At 46.7% G+C, this 21,320-nt stretch overlaps 1 protein-coding gene across 1 annotated transcript in view; it reads right to left on the reverse strand.

The window, feature by feature from the left end:
- The window catches only part of LOC135054565 (zinc finger protein 271-like), a 58,795-nt gene extending 52,029 nt beyond the window's left edge, over positions 1-6,766 (reverse strand). Inside the window, exon 1 of the mRNA XM_063957719.1 lies at positions 6,708-6,766. The gene's annotated coding sequence lies outside the window, so the exon portion shown is untranslated. The remainder of the gene's footprint in view (positions 1-6,707) is intronic.
- Positions 6,767-21,320: the final 14,554 nt, after the last annotated feature.

Here is a 21,320-nt window from a genome sequence, read left to right on the forward strand (position 1 = left end):
CAACAAGACATTACAGGCTGCTCCCCCTGTATAACAATAACAACAACAACAACAACAACAACAACAGGACACCACAGGCTGCTCCCCCTGTATAAGAATAATAACAACAGGACACCACAGGCTGCTCCCCCTGTATAAAAATAATAACAACAACAACAACAACAACAACAACAACAGGACACCACAGCCTGCTCCCCCTGTATAATAATAATAACAACAGAACACCACAGGCTGCTCCCCCTGTATAAAAAATAAGATTTTAAACCTACCGGTAAATCTTTTTCTCCTAGTCCGTAGAGGATGCTGGGGACTCCGTAAGGACCATGGGGTATAGACGGGCTTCGCAGGAGTCGTGGGCACTCTAAAGACTTTAGATGGGTGTGCACTGGCTCCTCCCTCTATGCCCCTCCTCCAGACCTCAGTTAAAGAACTGTGCCCAGAGGAGACGGACAGTACGAGGAAAGTATTTTTGTTAATATAAGAGCAAGATTCATACCAGCCCACACCATCCACACCGTATAACATGGAATATATACAACCAGTTAACAGTATGAACAAAACAGCATCAGCCAAAGACTGATCTTAACTGTAACATAACCCTTATGAAAGCAATAACTTTATACAAGCCTTGCAGAAATATGTCCGCACTGGGACGGGCGCCCAGCATCCTCTACGGACTAGGAGAAAAAGATTTACCGGTAGGATTAAAATCTTATTTTCTCTTACGTCCTAGAGGATGCTGGGGACTCCGTAAGGACCATGGGGATTATACCAAAGCCCCAGACCGGGCGGGAGAGTGCGGATGACTCTGCAGCACCGATGAGCAAACACGAGGTCCTCATCAGCCAGGGTATCAAACTTGTAGAACTTTCCAAAGTGTTTGAACCCGACCAAGTAGCTGCTCGGCAAAGCTGTAAAGCCGAGACGCCTCGGGCAGCCGCCCAAGAAGAGCCCACCTTCCTAGTGGAATGGGCCTTTACCGAATTTGGTAACGGCAATCCAGCCGTAGAAGGAGCCTGCTGAATCGTGTTACAGATCCAGCAAGCAATAGTCTGCTTAGAAGCAGGAGCACCAACCTTGTTGGCTGCATACAGGACAAACAGTGCCTCTGTTTTCCTAACCCGAGCCGTCCTGGCTACATAAATTTTTAAGACCCTGACTACATCAAGGGACTTGGAATCCTCCAAGTCACCCGTAGCCACAGGCACCACAATAGGTTGGTTCATATGAAACGATGAAACCAACTTAGGCAAAAACTGAGGACGAGTCCTCAACTCTGTTCTATCCACATGGACAATCAGATAGGGGCTTTTGCGAGACAAAGCCGCCAATTCCGGACATCCGCCCTGCAGATGCCAAGGACAGCAACATGACCACCTTCCAAGTGAGAAATTTTAATTCAACCGTTTGAAGAGGTTCAAACCAGTGAGATTTTAGGAACCGTAACACCACGTTAAGGTCCCATGGTGCCACTGGGGGCACAAAAGGAGGCTGGATGTGCAGCACTCCCTTTACAAAATTCTGGACTTCTGGGAGAGAAGCCAATTCCTTCTGAAAGAAAATTGATAGGGCCGAAATCTGTACCTTAATGGAGCCACTCCTGTCTGTAGAAAGTGGAGAAAACGGCCCAGAGGGAAATCTTCCGTAGGAGCTTTCTTGGCTTCACACCAAGATACATACTTCCTACCGGTTACGGTGATAATGTTTCGCCGTCACCTCCTTCCTAGCCTTTATCAGAGTAGGGATGACTTCCTCCGGAATACCTTTCCCAGCTAGAATTTGGTGTTCAACCGCCATGCCGTCAAACGTAACCGCGGTAAGTCTTGGAACACGCAGACCCCCTGCTGCAACAGGTACTCCCTGAGAGGAGGCGGCCACGGATCTTCTGTGAGCATTTCCTGAAGATCTGAATACCAGGCCCTTCGAGGCCAATCTGGAACAATGAGTATTGTCTGCACTCTTTTTCATCTTATGATTCTCAATATTTTTGAGGTGAGCGGAAGAGGAGGGAACACATAGACCGACTGAAACACCCATGGTGTCACCAGGGCGTCCACCGCTACTGCCTGAGGGTCCCTTGACCTGGCACAATACCTCTGAAGCTTCTTGTTGAGGCGTGACGCCATCATGTTTATTTGAGGAAGTCCCCAATGACTTGTTATCTCTGCAAAAACTTCCTGATGAAGTCCACACCCTCCTGGATGGAGATCGTGTCTGCTGAGGAAGTCTGCTTCCTAGTTGTCCACTCCTGGAATGAAGACTGCTGACAGAGCGCTTACATGATTTCCCGCCCAGCAAAGAATCCTGGTGGCTTCCGCCATTGCCACTCTGCTCCTTGTCCCGCCTTGGCGGTTTACATGAGCCACGGCTGTGACATTGTCTGATTGAATCAGAACCGGTAGGTCGCGAAGAAGATTCTCCGCTTGTCGTAGGCCGTTGTATATGGCCCTCAATTCCAGTACGTTGATGTGTAGACAAGCCTCCTGGCTTGACCATAGTCCCTGAAAATTACTTCCTTGTGTGACTGCTCCCCATCCTCGGAGGCTCGCGTCCGTGGTCACCAGAACCCAGTCTTGAATGCCGAACCTGTGACCCTCGAGAAGGTGAGCACTCTGCAGCCACCACAGGAGAGACACCCTGGCCCTGAGGGACAGGCTTATTTTCTGATGTATTTGTAGATGGGACCCCGACCACTTGTCCAGAAGGTCCCACTGAAATGTCCTCGTATGGAACCTGCCAAAGGGGATGGCCTTGTAGGCCGCCACCATTTTTCCCAGTACTCGAGTGCATTGATGAACTGACACTCTCTTTGGTTTTAGCAGGTCTCTGACCATGTTCTGGAGTTTCTGGGCTTTTTCCATTGGGAGAAAAAACACTCTTCTGTTCCGTGTCCAGAATCATGCCTAAGAATGATAGCCGAGTCGTTGGAATCAACTGTGACTTTGGTAGATTTAAAATCCAGCCGTGCTGCTGCAGCACTCTCAGGGAGAGCGACACGCTTTTCAGCAATTGATCTCTCGATCTCGCTTTTATCAGGAGATCGTCCAAGTACGGGATAATTGTGACTCCCTGCCTGCGCAGGAGCACCATTATTTCTGCCATTACCTTGGTGAAAATCCTCGGGGCCGTGGAAAGCCCAAACGGCAACGTCTGAAACTGGTAATGACAGTCCTGTACAGCGAATCTCAGGTACGCCTGATGAGGAGGATATATGGGGACATGAAGGTATGCATCCTTTATGTCTAGCGACACCATAAAATCCCCCCCTTCCAGGCTGGAGATAACTGCCCGGAGCGATACCATCTTGAATTTGAACTTTTTGCAAGTACAGGTTTAGGGATTTTAGATTCAGAATGGGTCTTACCGAGCCATCCGGTTTCGGGACCACAAACAGGGTTGAATAGTACCCTTTCCCCTGTTGGACTATGGGAACCTTGATGATCACTTGCTGTTGACACAGCTTTTGAATTGAAGCTAAACCTATTTCCCTCTCTGGGGAGAACCTGGCAAAGCCGGCTTGAAAAAACGGCGAGGAGGCACCTCTTCGAATTCCAGTTTGTAGCCTTGGGATACAATTTCCATCGCCCAAGGATCCATGCCTGACAGAACCCAGACCTGACTGAAGAGTCGAAGACGTGCCCCCACCGGCGCGGACTCCCTCAGTGGAGCCCCAGCGTCATGCGGTGGATTTAGTAGAAGCCGGGGAGGACTTCTGCTCCTGGGAACTAGCCGTAGCAGGCATTCTTTTCCCTTTACCCTTACCTCTGGCGAGGAAGAAAGAGCCCCGACCTCTTCTGGACTTATGCGACCGAAAGGACTGCATCTGATATTGAGGTGTTTTCTTTTGCTGTGGGGGAACATAAGGCAAAAAAGAAGATTTAACCGTGGTAGCTGTGGAAACCAGGTCCGCAAAACCCTCTCTAAATAAAACCTCACCCTTGTAAGGCAAATTTTCCATATGTCTCTTGGAGTCGGCATCACCCGTCCATTGGTGGGTCCACAGGGCTCGCCTAGCAAAAATTGCCATGGCGTTGGCTCTTGAACCTAACAACCCAACGTCTCTCGCAGTGTCTCTCATATATAAGGCTGCGTCTTTAATGTGACCCAAGGTCAATAAAATGCTATCCCTATCTAGGGTGTCAATGTCAGATGACAAGTTATCTGCCCATGCTGCTACTGCGCTACATACCCATGCCGACGCTACTGCCGGTCTGAGCAAGGCACCCGTTTGTGTATACATTGATTTTAAGGTAGTTTCCTGTCTGCGATCAGCAGGATCCTTGAGGGTTGCCGTGTCTGGAGATGGTAGCGCCACCTTTTTGGACAAGCGCGTCAAACCTTGTCCACCCTGGGGCGAGGATTCCCACCGTAACCTGTCCTGCGCGGGGAAAGGGTACGCCATAAGAATTCTCTTGGGAATCTGCAGTTTCTTGTCTGGATTTTCCCAAGCCTTTTCAAATAAAGCGTTCAGCTCATGAGATGGGGGAAAGGTTACCTCAGGTTTCTTTTCCTTAAACATGCATACCCTCTTGTTAGGGACAGAGGGGTCATCTGAGATATGCAAAACATATTTTATTGCAATAATCATATAATGAATACTTTTGGCCACCCTTGGGTGTAACCTTGCATCATTGTAGTCGACACTGGAGTCAGAATCCGTGTCTGTATCAGTGTCTGCTACGTGGAACAGGGGGCGTTTCTGAGACCCTGAAGGGCCCTGTGACACAGTCAAAGCCATGGATTGACTCCCTGTTTTTTCCCTGGACTCTGCTTTGTCCAATCTCTTATGTAATAAAGACACATTTGCGTTTTAAACATTCCACATATCCAACCAATCAGGTGTCGGCGTCGCTGACGGAGACACCACAATCATCTGCTCTACCTCCTCCTTAGATGAGCCTTTCGCTTCAGACATGCCGACACACACGTACCGACACCCCCACACACTCAGGGATATATATTTATATGGAGACAGTCCCCCAATAAGGCCCTTTGCAGAGACAAAGAGAGAGTATGCCAGCACACACCCAGCGCCACCGGACGCTGGAATAAAATCCCGGTCAGTACAGCGCTTTTTATATATATATATATATATATATATATATACACAAAACATATACATGATGAGTGGATGGATGCATACCCCTCTCTATTAGAACGACATTTGATATATATATATATATATATATATATATATATTACACTCACTGCGCCAAATAAATGTGCCCCCCCCCCCCCTCTTTTTTGCCCTCTGTACTTGTGTTCAGCAGGGGAGAGTCCGGGGAGCCAGCTTCTCTGCAGCGTGCTGTGGAGAAAATGGCGCTGGTTAGAGCTGGAGGATCAAGCTCCGCCCCCTCAACGGCGGGCTTCGGTCCCGCTCAAATCTTTATACTGGCGGGGGTTCTGTAATATACTGCCTCCGCAGTATATATATATATATATATATATATATATATCTATGCCAGTGTCCCTAGAGGTTTATAATTGCTGCCCAGGGCGCCCCCCCTGCGCCCTGCACCCTTACTGTGCCGTCAGTGTGTGTGAATGTGGGAGCAATGGCACGCAGCGTTACCGCTGCGCGGTACCTCAGTGAAGATCAGAAGTCTTCTGCCGCCTTTGAAGTCTTCTTTCTTCTTATACTCACCCGGCTTCTATCTTCCGGCTTTGTGAGGAGGATGGCGGCGCGGCTCCGGGACGAACAGCGAGGATGAGACCTGTGTTCCGACCCTCTGGAGCTAATGGTGTCCAGTAGCCTAAGAAGCAGAGCCTATCAGTTAAGTAGGTCTGCTTCTCTCCCCTCAGTCCCACGATGTAGGGAGCCTGTTGCCAGCAGTGCTCCCTGAAATAAAAAACCTAACAAAAGTCTTTTTCAGAGAAACTCAATAGAGCTCCCCTGTAGTGCACCCAGTCTCCTCTGGGCACAGGAACTAACTGAGGTCTGGAGGAGGGGCATAGAGGGAGGAGCCAGTGCACACCCATCTAAAGTCTTTAGAGTGCCCACGTCTCCTGCGGAGCCCGTCTATACCCCATGGTCCTTACGGAGTCCCCAGCATCCTCTAGGACGTAAGAGAAATAATAACAACAACAACAACAACAACAACAACAACAACAGGACACCACAGGCTTCTCCCCCTGTATAATAATAATAATAATAATAATAATAATAACAACAACAACAACAACAGGACATCACAGGCTGCTCTCCCTGTATAAGAATAATAACAACAGGACACCACAGGCTGCTTCCCCTGTATAAAAATAATAACAACAACAACAACAGGACACCACAGGCTGCTCCCCCTGTATAAAAATAATAATAAAAACAACAACAGGACACCACAGGTTGCTCCCCCTGTATAAAAATAATAACAACAACAACAACAACAGGACACCACAGGCTGCTCCCCCTGTATAAGAATAATGACAACTACAACACACTACAGGCTGCTCCCCCTGTATAAAAATAATAACAACAACAGGACACCACAGGCTGCTCCCCCTGTATAATAATAATAATAATAATAATAATAACAACAACAGGACACCACAGGCTGCTACCCCTGTATAAAAATAATAATAACAACAACAACAGGACACCACATGCAGCTCCACCGTCTATTAATAGTAACAGGACACCACAGGCATCTCCGCCAGTATAATAACAGGACACCACAGGCTGCTGCCCCTGTATAGTAAGACGCTATTACCTGATCTCGACGGACACTGAGAGGCTGCAGCAGGCGATGAAAACTCACTTCCTGTGTGTGGAACGCACGGGCCGGAAGTAAGGTGGAACACGGGCATGATTGGCGCTGGCCGATTCCTGGTGACTGGCCCCTCCCCTCCCAAACCACGGCCACAGCCCCGCCTATTACAATGCATGTCCTCAGTGCGGGAGACCGGCGGCCATTTTCTTGTAGACCATTCCGGCAGCAGGAGTAGTGACGTCAGGAGCGGCGGCCATTTCCCCAGGTCTGAGCTCCGCTTTCCTTATATCATTCCCACAAGGCTGCTGGAGCAGAGAGCAGCCATTGCTGTGTCTGGCAGCAGGTTATGATAATATTATTATTATTATTCTATAGGCTGAGCAGCTCTGGTGTCAGTCAGGTTGCTGTACTACAGGGGGAGCAGCCTCTGGTGCCTTGTTATAGTGCAGCTGGAGCAGCCTCTGGTGCTGTATTATCCCTGTACGGGTGGCTGAGACTCTAGTGTCCTATTTCTGTAATACAGGTGGCGCAGACCACGGCGTTACCATAATACAGGTGGCGCAGACCCTGCCGTTACCGTAATACAGGTGGCGCAGACCCCACCGTTACCGTAATACAGGTGGCGCAGACCCCGCCGTTACCGTAATACAGGTGGCGCAGACCACGGCGTTACCATAATACAGGTGGCGCAGACCCGCCGTTACCGTAATACAGGTGGCGCAGACCCCGCTGTTACTGTAATACAGACTGTGATATCAAGCTATGACAATATGGTGTCCGGTCTATAGTTCGACATGTAAAAAGGTCAACATGATTTTCTCTAACATCCATAGGGGACGCTGGGGATGGATATTATACTGGGGTATAGAAGGGGGCACTCTAAAAAAATTTAGTCTGGGGCAGGCTCCTCCCCTCTATGGCCCCTCCCCCCTTAGAGCCAGGCACTCTCTGCAGCTGCTTTTCATTTCATTTTAATTTATTTTGATACAACAGGGAGCCAGCTGGCCCCTGACTCCCTGCACCGATGGAGCAGGGAGTCGGCGCCTGGGTCTCCGACTGCTGGACCTCTGTCCTGGGGAGTCTCCATTGCAGCTGCATAAGAACTGGCAATGAGAGCCCCCCGCAGTCCGCCGCCACCGGCTCGGAGGAATAAGACGGCGGCTTTGTATGAAGTGACGGCGGCGAGGAGAGCAGCAGAGCGGAGCACTCAATGGCGGCTCCACAGTCCCCACAGTGCTTCAGTTAAAGGAGCAGGATGGAGGTAAAAAGGCGCCATGACGGTAGGGGGTGGAGCTTAGGCGCAACCCAGCATCTGCACACTAGACGCCGGAGCGCCATCTTAGCGCTCCACGGGCCTGAAAGCAGCGTGTAGCAGGTGCACGGGACTCTGCAGGCACAACCCCAGGTTCCATTATAGTGGGGTTGCTGAGGGGGAGATATATACTGCTTATTATAATATATAATATCCTGCTGTTAGATACATTATATTAATACTGTCTGGGTGCATAGACCAGTACTATAGGTGGTAACTCTTCCCTCTAGGGCTCTCCTCTCTCTCTCTCTCCTCCTAATTAGTTTTTTCTTGTTACACCTAAGTCTGTGGTGCAGTGAGACTGGAAACATGACTGGAAGAGGAGCTGTATCTAAGGGCTCACAGAAATTATTTACTTGTAAAGGCTGTGGAAACAAATTTACTCAGTGCTCTTCTGAAAATTCCTTATATTGTGATCAATGTGCAGAGGAGTCAGCATCACAGCCCGCTTCAAATGTTCAGGAGACGGCGCCGGTTTGGTTATCTCTTTTAACTGGGGTAATGTCCGCCTTATCTTCGGAACTTGACGCAGCAAGAAAAGATAGAGAAGCTTTGAAACAAGCACCTGAGCCAGTGTGGGCTCAGAATTTAGGTAAAGCTGTGGAAAACTGAGCTTCTGCTGTGGGTTCTTCACAAAAAGTCTCCATTCCCTCTAAGCAGGTATCTAAGATACGCCAGTTACCTGCTGGTGCTACAATCAGAGGTATTGGATGATGATATGCCAACACTGGAAGAAGGCGAGTTCGTCCAGGAGTCGGTAGATGAATACCCTCAGGAGGAGTCCGATTCGAGTTCGCAAGGAATCAATGCACTTATCTTGGCGGTAAGAGATATCTTAAAAATTCCTGATTCGGATCCAGCTCCTGTGTAGCCTTCCTTTTTCGGACCTAGGCAAAAGTCTTCAGTGACTTTTCCGGTAGCGCAAAAACTGGACACCCTTCTTCAGGAGATTTGGGTTCATCCGGATAGGAAGTTTCAGATTTCTAAGAGAAATTTATCTTCTTATCCTTTTCCTGCTGATAACAGAGGGAAATGGGAAAACCCACCGACAGTAGACCCGTCTGTTTCTCGTTTATCTATGAAAATCGTCCTCCCAGTTCCAGGGGCCACCGCTCTTAAGGAGCCATCGGACCGGAAACTGGAAAATACTCTCAAATCTATTTATACAGCAGCCAGAGTAACCCTTAGACCAGCTATAGTTAGCTGCTGGGTGAATAGGGCAATTGAGGCCTGGGCACAGAAGTTGGTGTCAGGAATTCAGGAGGATCTCCCAGCGGAGGAACTAGTAATACTGGTGCAACAAATTTAGGAGTCAGCTGTATATCTCTGTGAAGGAGATAGGGATGCTGTCTTCCAAAATTTAGTCTATGGCAGTTTCAGCACACAGAGCTCTGTGGTTACGACAGTGGTTGGCGGATACTGAATCCAAGAGATGGGTTGAAGGTCTACCTTATGATGGAGTATCCCTTTTCGGTGAGGCGCTGGATAAATAGATTTCTAAGGCTACAGGAGGTAAGTCCACTTATCTTCCTTCTGCAGCGCCTCCGCAGCGACTTCCCTACACAGGGCCGTCCTTTCAATCTTTTCATCGCCCTGTAAAGTTCAGGGGTCATGCAAGAACAGCCTCTTCCATTAACAGAGGTGCAAGAGGGCGTGGTCGTTCTACCATGACTACCTCCCAACAGGATCCTAAACCTACCACCAAACCTGTTACATGACGGTCTATCCTCTTACCTGGGGGACCCCAGAGTGGTAGCGCGTCTCAGGAATTTCAGGTGTATTTGGGAACAGACATGTCAAGACACCTGGGTCGGGGATCTCATTGTTTGAGGATACACAATCGACTTCGAGATACAACCCCTACTTCGGTTTTTCATCTCCAGTTTACCAGCTTTCACAGAAAAACAGATAATTTTACAGGAAGCAGTTCACAGGTTGCTTCAGGCAAACATAATCGTTCAAGTTCCTTATCAGCAACAAAGGAAGGGATTCTATTCAAACTTGTTTGTGGTCCCTAAACCAGATGGCTTGGTCAGGCCGATTCTGAACTTCCAAGCTTACCAACAAGGTCGGTGTCCTGTTGATGAATGATGGTGATTCCAAATATGTCCAATATCCAACGCGTTTCGAGATCTATAATCTCTTCTATGCCCTGAGGAAGAGATTATAGATCTCGAAACGCGTTGGTTATTGGACATATTTGGAATCACCATCATTCATCAACAGGACACCGACCTTGTTGGTAAGCTTGGGAGCCAGAGCAGGGTGAAGTCTGGACCACCCTGCCATTTATAACACCTGCGGCTCCTTAGCTACCTCTCTGGTATGCTTTCCTTTTATACCTTTCAAAAAGTACATTTTGAGTTTCTTGAATATTGAACACTTTTGCGATACCATCATTTATTCAGTGGATATGACCAGTCGTTAAGCTTGGGAGCCATAGCAGGGTGAAGCTTGGACCATCCTGCCTTATATAACACCTGCGGCTCCTTAGCTACCTCATTGGTACACTTTTATTCAGTTGTTATATGTATGTCATTGTATATTACATTTGTGTAATATTTTGCTTTTATATTGAAGTTCTTCGTTATTAATTGTTATCACACCCATTATCGGACTCCTATATTCATCTGTTTGATAAAGAAACCATTGCTTTGGTCTTCCCACGTAACCACAGAAAGAGGGCGCCCCAGATACACCACTATACACCTTTATTTACGTTTCTATTTTTTTGGGGAAGAGGGAAAACCCCGTAGGTGCATCTAAGGCTGCCCATTTCCTTTCTAGCACCCAATAAGTTCTCCCACACCTTTCAACGATTCTCAACTTGAAGTCCCTAAATCTGTACCGAAGAGTCTTCAAGTTCAAGATGGAATCTCTGAGAGCTGTGATTGCCGGACTGGAACCAAAAGAGTTCCTAGTGTCCTTGGACATCAAGGACACATACCTTCATATTCCGGTCTGGACACCACATCAAGCTTTTCTACATTTTGCTTTTCGGGATTCTCATTATCAATTTCAGGCCCTGCCATTCGACCTATCTTCAGCCCTGCAGGTATTTACGAAAGTAATGGCAGAGATGATGAGACAGCTCCGGACGCAGGGAGTAAATATTGTTCCCTATTTGGACGATTTACTGATAAGAGCCCAGTCACAGGAACTACTTCTAAACAGTATTGCCTTGACTCAGAATTTACTAATCCAGCACGGTTGGATTTCGAATTTTCAAAAATCTCACTCGATACCTACTCAGAGACTCCAATTCCTCAGCATGATCCTAGACACGGTGGAACAACAGGTAATTCTCCAATTGAACAAGGCCCAAACACTGCAAGCTCTAGTGAGACAAGTGTTACAGCCTCACAGGGTTTCCATCCATCTGTGTATTCGTCTTCTAGGCAAGATGGTGGCCTCCTTCGAGACGATTAAATACGGAATATTTCACTCCAGGCCGTTCCAGTTGGATCTACTCTCAAAATGGTCGGGATCTCACCTCCAGATGCACAGGGTGGTTCGCCTCTCCCCTCAGTCCAGGATAGCGCTCCTGTGGTGGTTACACACTCCTCATCTGCTGGCAGGCCATTCTTTCAGAACATGGAACTGGGTGCTGCTATCTACAGACGCGAGTCTTTGCGGTTGGGGGGCAGTGACCCTGAATTGTCAGTTTCAGGGTCGTTGGACTACTCAGGAGTCTTCTCTTTCCATCAATATCTTGGAGATACGAGTGATATACAATGCCCTGCTTCAGGCCTTCCCTATGCTCAGGGGCCAGGCGGTTCAAGTTCAATCCGACAATGCCACTGCTGTGGCGTACATAAATTGGCAAGGAGGGATGAAGAGCAGGGCGGCGATGAGAGAAGTATCCAAAGTTCTTCGCTGGGTGGAACAACATCTGGAGGCAATCTTGGCTATTTTCATTCCTGGAGTAGACAATTGGGAGGCAGATTTCCTCAGCAGGCAAGAACTTCATCCTAAATATACCACTAATGAGATCAGGGTAAGAATTTAGGCGCAATCAATTAATGTATTACTAATAGAGTGGTAGGAATTCACATCACTTATTGAAACAATATATATGCAGCTCCCATATGGTAATCTGTGGTTATCACAAAATACACTAAAAACTAATCAATAAACAGAGAGCGCAATTTCACCCAAATATAAAAATATATATCTCACATTTATTTAAATAATCGGAATAAAATACCATAAAAGGTGATTAGGTATATACAGTTAAATGGGTATTTAGAATGCAGTCCGCTGATGGTGGACACGAGGAATTTATTTTTTCAGCTGGCCAGCTTAAGAGTATAACACAGTTCACAGTTCCTTATAGATATGATTTAAAAGGCTCAAATGAAGAACATATCGCCCTAGGGTGTATCTCTCACCAGAGAATGAGGTCTCACCGCTGCTGTTTTGATCTGAGCATTAAAATGAATACGGGGATCTGTGTGTAGTTAACGGTTGAATAACGTATTTCGGCACACACTGCAAATGCTGAAGGATCACCGGTGCTCACGGATAACTGCGGTACAGGTGAAAGAGGTGGGCGCCACTATCAGGGCTGTGGATAAGAGCCGTGTAGCCAAGGAACTTTGCTGTTTTAATTGTGTCCTCAATTCAGCGTCCTGCAAGAAACCCACTGAGTCCTTAACGTGTTTCTCCGCTACTAGGTACGAGCGGTTTCATCAGAAGGAAGTTCCAAGTAACCAGAAAGTCCACAATTTAAATGGAAAGCATCCAATAGGGTGAGAGATGTAGAATAGTTTTCAGGTGGAATCAATAAGAGGTATCTAGATGTAATTACTATTTCTAGTTGCAGTTGGTAGATCACATCAGTGTAATCCACAGACAATCCACCTATAAGGATAAACAATATATATATATATATATATATATATATAGAGAGAGAGCGTTTGTTAATACATTTAAATTTAAACAGATTCTGGATGTGCATAAATAAGTATACTATATAAAAAGAACACATAGTTTCTAAAGGCATCAGTTGGAGGCGCTGCTGAAATTGGGATATACAGTAGTCCAAAATATAAGTTATAAAAGGACAGCTCTCCTAGCTGTGTCGCTCGTGGCTCAATGGGATAAACCCTCAAACTAGCCCAAATAGGAGCGCACCAACACAAGTTCAAACCCCACGATTGTCATCCAAACTTGAGTGGTTTCACAGTATATTTTATTACTGCTTTTTTGTTCATTTAACTGTTATCTATTCATTTATTATTTTTGAGTGTTAACAAATGTATTTTATATAATATATATATATATATGTATATATATATGAGCATAGATAGACTGCTCTATTCTATAGGTATAGTATATATAGTTTCTAGTGTAATTACTGTATTCGAGCACATGAGCGCACAGTGTAGAGGGCTGTATAGATACATAAACCATTTATATCCTTTGTTTATAGGTAAGAATATTTACTGTTTTCACAAGTTTCTTATAGGAAGCTAAGTTAATAGACTGAGTGTTGCTCGTAGATCGTATATATAACAACATTATAGTCCTTTTCAAGGATAGATGCAATGTTTCAAACCTACTAATATAACATTGATTTAACAATGATGTTTATATCTTAAGAGTAATATATTTTACAATTTTCTTGTCCCTCGCAAGGACATTAGAAGGGACATACAGACAAATGTATATCCAACAGTAAAAGACTCCGCACATATGTATATATAAAAAATATATAAAAAAGCATGCATATGTGCATACATTTACAGAATAATTATAAAAATAAATTAGCACAATTCTACCCGTCCGGTGGGATCTTCCTAGGTGGCGGCCCGGGGAGTCTCAGCCTTACAGTTGTGTCGTGCTGCTACCTGGGCGGGTAGACATACTTTTATCAAATTTTATAGGTTCGAAAACTTTGCAGAATCTGCTTCTCAGTTTGGTCGTTCTGTCTTACAGGACCCACAGCACTGTCCCACCCAGGATGGGAGCTTTGATACGTTCCCACTGTAATATTCATCCCCAGCGTCCCCTATGGATGTTAGAGAAAATAGGATTTTGGTACTCACTGATAAATCCTTTTCTCGTAGTCCATAGGGGAAGCCGGGTGCCCGCCCCGTGCTGTGTTCTCTTGTTTGGTTCTCTTGGTGGTGTTATCAATTACAGTTGTGTTTCCAGTTTTACTGTTCTGGTTAGACTTTCTCTGTTGGTTTGGCTTCTTCCCTATTTCTGTATGTTTCTCTCCATCTTTGAGCACAGTTTCTAAACTGGTCAGGGGGAGGGGGCATAGAGGGGAGGAGCCTGCCATGCACTAAAAAATGTATATCGCACCCTGCTTGTGGACCCCGTCTATACCCCTGTCATGACTGTGGTTTTTGTGAACCCGGCGTGTTAGTGAATTCCATGCGGGCAACTGGAGGACTATGTGTATGTTTGGCTGGTCTGTAGGAACCAGAGAGAAGAAGTAGTAAGGAGCAATCCCCGACCTGGGATTGAACCTGGGCCTCGGCAGAGGGAGCCGTATCCTGACCACTGGATCACCAGGGACTTGGTGTTGATAGCAGGATGGTGAATGTATTGGTGAGAATGAACTGGATATACTGTCACTGGAGTAGGTGTTTGTGTACTCAAGGCTACTATGAAATAGGTTCTCTGGAGTTGCGCAGAACTAGTAGGAGAGCTGAAGATGTTGAACCAAACTGGTTACCGGAGAGACTGAGAACCGGGCTGGTTACTGGTATACTGGAACGCAACTGTAATCTGGGCTAGTACTGGATATAATTGGAAACACAACTGTAAGCAGAACAATGACTGTAGCTGTGACTTTAAGACGACACTGAAGACTGTAGCTGTGACTTTAAGACGAAGCTGAAGGATACTGCGGCTATGGCTTTAAGACGAGACTGAGGTATATGGCAGCTGTGGCTTTAAGATGAGACTGATGAATACTGCTGCTGTGGCCTTAAGACGAGACTGATGAATACTGCGACTGTGGCTTTAAAACAAGACTGATACTGGATATAACTGGTAGCACAACTGTAATCCAGACTGGGTAACAAAGGAGCAGAGTTTTACAGGAACCAAAGTAAAAGTGTTACCTTTTAGGGAGCTCAGCTGCGACGCTCACACAGAGCTGTGTGACACAAAGAACTGGCAGATTCTGTAACACAAGTCTCTTTACTTATACTTCCTGGTCCGTGGTGATTGGTGAACAGAGTCAGGTGATTCAGACAGTCTCAGGCTGGCACAGGATGGGATAACTCCAGGTCAGGTGATCAGACCCTGTCACATGAGTATTCCAGGTTAGGCACTGATATGGAATGAGGCCTAGCAGGCCGAAAAAACACTGAAGCCTGAACTTCTACAAATGAACAGAGGATGTTGACTTTTAGGCCTAAACTACAGATTGCTGAGCACAGTGGAGAATGTATCTGGCGACCACTGGAGTCAGAGAGGCATATAGTATAATGACATCATTGCTGTGTAGGCACAGCATACAGAGACTTGCTGAATTCACACAGAAGGTTAATCACCACAGGTGGAGCTCATTAACTCTTACCTTCCAGGCAAAGAACTCCACTCAGGAAACTCATGGTACTGCAGGCAAGCTGTTTATCCCAGTGAGCAGAAAAGATGCAGGATCCAGGACAGATGGCAGAGGTAAGTCACCAAATATGAGAACTACAGTCAGGATCGTGACAACCCCACTGTAATATCCATCCCCAGCGTCCTCTATGGACTACGAGAAAATAATTTATCAGTGAGTACCAAAATCCAGTTTTTTCACTTTTTTTTGTTTTTTTTACTTTTACATACTTTACGATCCACGGGAATAGTAACCTGTGCCAAGCGCAGCAGTAGCGGAGAAAGGCACCTTGCCCAAAGCATGTCGAGCGAAGCGAGGGAACACGGTGCAGTAATTGGGTTCCCAGTCACTTTCCGAAGAAAATGACACAAAAACCTCCTCATGTCGACCTTGTTCATGCCGACCTAATGACCGTGACGACCTAGTCACTGTCGACTAATAGTGGTCGACCTAAAGACTGCCCACCCTATGATCCACACTCGACAATCCTGTCTCCAGTAATGATATAAATAGGCTCTGATACCTCCTATACTGTCACATCTGTCTGCTACAGTGCTGGTAAAGGGGAATCCTGATTACTGGCAGCAGCTGGACTGATACATTGTAACATCCGCTATTATCCTGATACAAATCTCTTCTTGTAAAGTAGTCAGTGTGGAGACTGATACATTGTCTGGAACCTGTCAGTGGATATTTCCGTCACCCCCCAGTGCTGATTTTATATCATTATCGGAGACAATGTGGTCATATTCTGATCTATGTTGTACATGTATCTTATTGTATTCTATTTATGTACATTTACATTTGTAACTATTTTGCTCTCCCTATTTTTCTCTTTTTTCCTACGTTAAAGAACCTGGAAAGGGTTTCATCCAACTTCCACCTCTCTAGCCGGCGCTGGATTCTTCTTCACTAAGAAAAAGGACGGAGGTCACCACCAATGTATTTTCTTGGGTGGAAAACCATCCCTCTTATATTGATTTCTGAATTATTATACTTTTGGGGCATGGGGCTCCTAGGATTGCTCTGGCTGGGCCACTTTGGGGCATCACCATCTTACACATTTTTCTCTTATGTCCTAGGGGATACTGGGAAAAGCTTAGTACCATGGAGTATAGACGGGTCCACTTGGAGCCATTTGCACTATAGAAGTTTAATAACGTGTGCTGGCTCCTCCCTCTATGCCCCTCCTACCAGACTCAGTCTAGGAAACTGTGCCCGAGGAGACGGACATACTTTGAGAGAAGGAAAATAGTTGAGTAAAGTGGTGAGATTTCGAACCAGCACAACCAGAACAAGAGGATAGCCATGCTAACCATAGCTTGAAAACAGGGACAGCAACAGCTGAACCAAACAACAGTTAACAAGCAACCGTGCAGGAAAATCAAAGTACTGGGTGGGCGGCCAGTATCCACTACGGACTACGAGAAAAGGATTTACCGGTAGGTAATTAAAATCCTATTTTCTTTTACGTCCTAGGGGATACTGGGAAATCCTTAGTACCATGGTGATGTACCAAAGCTCCCAAACCGGGTGGGAGAGTGCTGAGGTTCCTGCAGAACTGATTTACCAAACTGAAGGTCCTCAGAAGCCAAGGTATCAAACTTGTAAAACTTGGCAAACGTGTTCGAACCTGACCAAGTAGCTGCTCGGCAGAGCTGTAATGCCGAGACACCCCGGGCAGCTGCCCAAGAGGAACCCACCGACCTAGTAGAGTGGGCCTGAACAGAGTTTCAAATCGGCAAACTTGCTGTGGAATAAGCATGTTGGATAGTGAGCCTGATCCAGCGTGCAATCGACTGCTTTGAGACAGGACACCCAATCTTCTTGGCATCATAGAGAAGGAACAGCGAGTCCAATTTCCTGGTACAAGCCGTTTGCTTCACATATACCTTCAAAGCCCGTACAACATCCAAGGACTTTGAAACAGTAGAGGTGTCTGTAACAACCGGAACCTCCATCGGCTGGTTGAAGTGAACGCCGACATCACCTTAGGAAGGAATTGCTGACGAGTCCTGAGTTTAGCTCTGTCCTCATGGAAAATCAAGTAGGGGCTCTTGTGAGACAACGCCCCAAGTTCCGATATGCATCTTGCTGAAGCCAAGGCCAACAGTGTGACAGTCTTCCAAGTAAGGTACTTTACGTCTACCTCCGGTAACGGTTCAAACCAGTCTGATTGGAAAATCGTAGAACCAACTTGAGATCCCAGGGTGCCGTGGGAGGCACAAAGGGAGGTTGGATATGAAGGACACCCTTCAAGAACATCTGGACTTCAGGCAGAGAAGCCAATTTGTTTCTGAAAGAAAATAGACAAGGCCGAAATCTGAACTTTTATGGAGCCTAGGCATACGCCCACATCAACTCCTGACTGCAGAAAAAGCAGGAAACGTCCCAGATGAAATTCCACCGTAGAACATTGTCTGCTTTCACACCAAGAGACATATTTCTTCCAGATACGATGGTAATGTCTTGACATTACCCCCTGTGAGGACACTGGGTTTATGTGCACTTACTATGGGAGCAGCCTTCAGAAAGGTTGTCCTCTTTACAGCTCAGTGCGGTTACCCCAGTGCCCGGTATGGGTCAGGAATCACACAGTAAGGACACCATAGCAAAGTACAAAACGCACCTTACTAATTATACAGGAAAATCCGTAACCACACTTTATACATTATTTACAGGTAGCATTAATAATGGGAATACTTGCGTTTGGCGACACCTGGCGGATACTGGCTCCTGGAAGGGGCGATGGTGTCTGTCTTGCTGATCCTGGCCGCTTTTGGCCTGATGGTCCTCTACCCTGCAGAGGTAGGGCATGCTGACTAGTCACCTGGCTCCAGCCAGCACACCAGTCACACACCTGGGACAGCTCCAGATGGAGCAAACTCTTAGCTGCGTATACTGGACCCTCTCCGCCGTGCCAGGTCTCCACACAAACGGGCTGACAGGATCTCTCGACTCCTGGCAACAGCCTCGTTCCAAAACTCCTCACAAGGCGGGAGCTTCACTCAACTGACTCCAAAAGCCCTTCCGCGTGACCTTTTAAAACCTCTGATGCTGGTGGAGATAGGAGACAATTCTCTCTCTCTCTGGGATTGGTTGGCTCTTGAATCCCAGAATGTACATGTCCACTGAGTTCTGTGCAGGGATTGGCTGGCTCTTGAATCCAAGAAATGTAAAACGTCCCTTGAGCAGCTTGGCTCCCTGCTGGGCTGGTGCCTGGGAGTCTAGAAAGGGCCCTTGTAGAACAAAGCCAGCTAATTATGCTGATAAGGGGGGAGTTCACATTAGTGTAATATAATCAGTCACGATTAACCCCTTGTAGTCATTTGTGATGTCACAAGCCCTTCAGCTGACTGAGGTTTCCTGTGAAGGTGGGGGCGGCGACAGAGGGGGTCAGCCCTGCACTTCCTGTACGTCACACAGCCAGATGTCATAGACAGCTTACCTGGCTGGGCACACACCTGACAACAAGCACAATACAATACAATCACACATATACATTTCATAGGCATTTTGTAGGGAGCAAATCAGGGCTAGAAAGATATTCCATGAAAGGCACAACCATATAAAAAGAGGTACAATTAACTAAATACATATAGTAGATGACAGGTTCAGCATTTAACCATATATTGTCCTGTCAATGTCCACAATAGTAGGGGATACACCACTCCAGTGAGCATGCGGGCAGTGGGCCGTAGAGGGTCACACTCAGTTATATCCTGCATCTTGGACTTACATACTGAATGTAGGAACAGGCTGGCCAAAAAATACGTGACGCTGGTGTGGCTGCATCCGTCACACCCTCTTCCTGGTTTGGCTCATAGTCAGGATGACCTTGTCAGGGATCCCTCTCCTGGCTAGAATCAGCCTTTCAACTTCCATGCCGTCAAACGTAGCCGTGGTAAGTCTTGATAAATGAATGGGCTCTGTTGCAGAAGATCCTCTCGAAGAGGCAGAGGCCACAGATCTTTGAGTAGCATATCAAGAAGATCCACATACCAGGCCCTTCGTGGCCAGTATGGAGCAATCAGGATTGCCTGAACTCTTTCCCTTTTTATTCTTTTGAGAACTCTTGGGATCAGAGGAATTGGAGGAGACAAGTACACCAGTTAGTAGACCCACGGAGTTGTCAGGGCATCGACCGCTACAGCCTGTGGGACCCTCGACCTGGAATAATACCGCTTGAGCTTCTTGTTGAGTCGAGAGGCCATCATGTCGATTTGTGGATAACCCCACCGATGCGTCAGCCAATGGAACACCTATGGGTGGAAGCCCCATTCCCCCGGGTGCAGGTCGTGTCTGCTTAGGAAATCTGCTTTCCAGTTGTCTACTCCCGGAAAGAAGATCGCGTGATTTTCCGCCCAGAGGAGAATCTTTGACACCTCTGACATTGCGGCTCTACTTTTCGTTCTGCCTTGTCGGTTTATGTACAGTGGGGCAAAAAAGTATTTGGACAGCCACCGAATGTGCAAGTTTACCCATTTAAAAAGATGAGAGGTCTGTAATTTCCATAATAGTTACAATTCAACTGTGAGAGACAGAATCTGAAAAAAAACCTAGGAAATCGCATTGTATGATTTTTAAACAACTTATTTGTATATTCTTGCAGAAAATAAATATTTGGACAATCAAAAAGTTTAAAGGTCCGTACACACTTAACGATTAAATGAGCGACGTCGCTCATTTTCCCCCTCCTTGAGCGACGTCGCTCATTTTATCGTTAAGTGTGTATGCCGCCAACGACGAACGATGCGCGGCCCCGCGGGTCGGCAATGATCGTCGCTGTCGGTAGGGCATGCATGAAGGATGTGGACTGTCGTCCACGACCTTCATGCAGGTCTGGCGGGGGCGTGACGTCACTGAGCGATATGAGCTGTCATATCGCTCAGTGTGCATAGTCGGCCGCCGGCCGGCCCGGGAGGGGGAAACATTAGACGATGTCGCTCACAGAGCGACATCGTCTAATGTGTATGGGCCTTAACTCAATACTTTGTATTATAACCTCGGTTGGCAATTACAGATGTCAAACGTTTCCTATAGTTCTTAACCAGGTTTGCACACACTGTAGCAGGTATTTTGGCCTACTCTTCCATGCAGATCTTCTCTAGATCTGTCATGTTTTGGGGCTGTCGCCAGGTAACATGGACTTTCAACTCCCTCCACAGATTTTCTATTGGGTTGAGGTCTGGAGACTAGCTAGGCCACTCCAGGACCTTGAAATGTTTCTTACGGAGCCACTCCTTAGTTGCCCGGGCGGTGTGTTTGGGGTCATTGTCATGCTGGAAGACTCAGCCATATTCCATCTTCAATGCTCTTACTGAGGGAAGGAGATTTTTGCACAAAATCTCACGATACATGGCCCCATTCATCCTCTCCTTAATACGGATCAGTCGTCCTGTCCCCTTTGCAGAAAAGCAGCCCCAAAGCATGATGTTTCCACCCCCATGCTTCACAGTGGGTATGGTGTTCTTGGGATGCCATTCATCATTCTTCTCCCTCCAAACACGGCGAGTGGAGTTTATACCAAAAAGTTCGATTTTGCTCTCATCTGACCACATTACATTCTCCCAATTCTCCTCTAGATCCTCCAGATGGTCATTGGAAAACTTTAGACAGGCCTGGACATGTGCTGGCTTAAGCAGAGGGACCTTTCGGGTGCTGCAGGATTTCAATACATGACGACGTAGTGTGTTACTAATGGTAACCTTTGTGACTGTGACTTTGTGACCAG

Source organism: Pseudophryne corroboree, chromosome 3 (genome assembly GCF_028390025.1).
Source record: "Pseudophryne corroboree isolate aPseCor3 chromosome 3, aPseCor3.hap2, whole genome shotgun sequence".
Taxonomy (NCBI): domain Eukaryota; kingdom Metazoa; phylum Chordata; class Amphibia; order Anura; family Myobatrachidae; genus Pseudophryne; species Pseudophryne corroboree.